We start from the raw sequence: 3002 nt of genomic DNA, 5'->3' as shown, positions 1-3002 counted from the left end.
CATCACAATTGTTTTCCTTCCCCTGTGCTTAGGCTACATCGAGTGAATATTTGGTCTCGATGACATTTAATTTGAAAACTATGTTTTTGGACTTTTTCTATCGTATTGTTGCAATTGAACAGTATAACTTGTATCTCTATTATGCATTATGCATCAGGAAGCTGCTTGGAAGTTACGAGATTGACTTTAGTGCTAATGTGAAAGGCTAGTCATGTCTATCTCTATATATTCTGCCTAGATTGGCCTAATCCCAAAATATATTATTTTTAATCATATATATATAATATTATTATCTGCATCATAATCATTTATAAAATATGAGAGACTTGTCAATTTGTAGGCAAAATAAAGGCTGAAATATCAATAGATTTATGAATATAGGTAAAACAAACCATACCTATTGGAAAACAATTGCTCAATTATCAGCATCTTGTGGATGAAGGGGGAGAAAGCTAAAACATCAGCAACGTGTGGATGGAATGAAAGGGGAGAAAGCTAAAATAGTTGCTGAATTATCAGCAACTTGTGCACGAAGGGAGAGAAAGCTAAAATATCAACGACAAAGCTATAGGCGAGAGAAAGCTAAAATATAAGCGACTAAATATGTAGGTGTATGTAGAGAAGAACTTGAGCTCTTGGTAAATAAATCTCTTCTTCAAATATTGGAGTAGTGCTAGAATAATTGAATTGTGCTTATGTGGCTCTACTTTTTAAAGATTAAGATGCAAACGGAATTTTTGGCTTGTTAATTGGATCGATTATGGATATGTGATTATGAATGGTTTGAGATTGTGTTTGAATTGATTTCAAGCTCGATCAAGCTTGGCCCGAATATGAATAAATTGAGTACTGCTAAAGCATTAATTTCAGCCTTAAATTTAAGTTCGGCTTATATTTAGCTAAATTCATCAGGCATTTCATGAAATGAATTGTATAAAAAAATTGATATTCTTATTCTTGAGATTAGTGATTGTGATTATTGGACAAATGCATATCAATTGTTATTCTATATTAATTGCTGTGCATTTGATGTTGCAATAGAAAATATTCATATCTGATTACTAAAGATTATAACTAAACTATTAGTATTGAGAATAATATAGAAAATTTAAAATCATACTTAAGATTAGGTTACTGTATGGCATGACCGATCTGATTCCTTAACTTAAATTGGACTAGATTTTATATTGGACCAAATTAATTCCATTTAATTAGAAATACTACATACATATATATAATATTTAATACAAGCAAGATATTCTTTTGTGTATGAAGTGTCTCTGATATAAGAACATATGAAGCACCTGATATGACAAAAATGTTTCTTGTGCATGATATATTTATCTATGAAAGAAAATCAATCAAGTACGTAATATAAATATAACCATCCACTTATATATAAGATATGCCAAAGACATGATGTCTAATCAATCCAAATATGACAAAGAGTTGATTATGCATATGTCGTATTGATTTTTAGAGATGAAGAATTATTAATTAAATGTCATATTAGTTTGATATCTAAAAGAAATATTATCTCATTAATCTAACTAGTATTTTGTAATTGATACAAAACAAACACTATAATAATATTTCTAAATAATTTTTGTTTTGAGTTTATTGTACTAAACTTGAGCACAGGAACTTCTTATGAGTCTTATTTTCTCATAATAAATTGAGACTGAGTTGATCATCAAAGGAATATTATTATTTACACTCTTGGCCAATCTTTTATAGGATTGAACTAAAATAGAATACTAAGATACATGTGTCTACAACTTTTTTATCTGAATCAAGAATCAAGAGAAATTTATCCTTCAAATTATATCTACTTAAGAAATGATTCTTCTTATCTTTTAGCTATGGAAACACGTAAAAAAAGAAGTCAAGGTGGTTAACTCGTCAAGATTGATCATATTATGGATCTATACATTTTTCAACCCAAATCAATGTTCCATTTCTTTAGCAATCTCTCTAAAAAATTTAATGCTTATGTCTAACTTATCATTTTTGCCATAAAAACAAGGGTAATTTATCAAATAGCTCCCTCTTTTATTTTTTAATCAGATGACACTTTTCTATTTATTTTTTTATCATAATGCCTTTATTTTTTTCTTTTGGATAATAATATCCTCACTCTTTGATTAAATTACAATGGAACCCATGTAAAATTCATGATTCATTTCTTTTTATTAAACTAGTTTGTTTCAATTCATCTTCCCCTCCTCTGCCTCTTCCCCCTCCCTCTTCTCCACCTTTACTTTACCTCTTCCTCCTTTACCCCCTTCACATTCTCTTTCTTATTTTCCTCCTTTGCTCCCTCTACCTCCTCCTATTGAATTTTAAATTTTGATGATAAAATCAGTTAATAAAATTTGATGAACTAAAATGCTTTTAAGATAAGTGATTAAAAAAATACTTAAATTACAGACTTGGACTATAGAATGGCTAAATATTGAATTAAAGACTTGGACATTGTGTAGAAAGATTATCATGCCATAATTAGATGTCAAACCAAAGGATTGATCAACATATTGAAGATCAGACTTCTTGCTATAGGTTTGAGTATTGTGTTTGAAGGATTAAATATTACGTTAGAAGGATTAAATGCATTAGAAAATTGAATGTGCTAGTGGAATAGATGATATACCAAAGAACAAGGCGATATACTAAAGATTTAAATAAATTGTCGGAAGATCGAATGAAATATCAAAAGAGTAGACAACATGCTAAAAGCTTCAAAAAAATGTTAGATCAGTGATTGATAAATCAAAGTCTTGATCGAGATCATTTTGGGTTGCCATTGGGCTGAAATAGAGCCTACCAATGATGAAGCCATTGAGGTTGAAGCATAGTTTAATTGAGTCCATTAGAAAGCTCAACTAGTGGCCTAAACTAAGCCCAAGCAATGGCAGTACCATCTATGGCAGTACCATCTAAGTTAGTCAATAAGATAGTGCTTTATTAACCTTTCTAATGGTAGTACCATCTATGGCTATAGT

This window comes from Musa acuminata, chromosome BXJ2-5 (genome assembly GCF_036884655.1).
Source record: "Musa acuminata AAA Group cultivar baxijiao chromosome BXJ2-5, Cavendish_Baxijiao_AAA, whole genome shotgun sequence".
In the NCBI taxonomy this organism is placed as follows: domain Eukaryota; kingdom Viridiplantae; phylum Streptophyta; class Magnoliopsida; order Zingiberales; family Musaceae; genus Musa; species Musa acuminata.
This window is presented reverse-complemented; position numbering follows the sequence as displayed.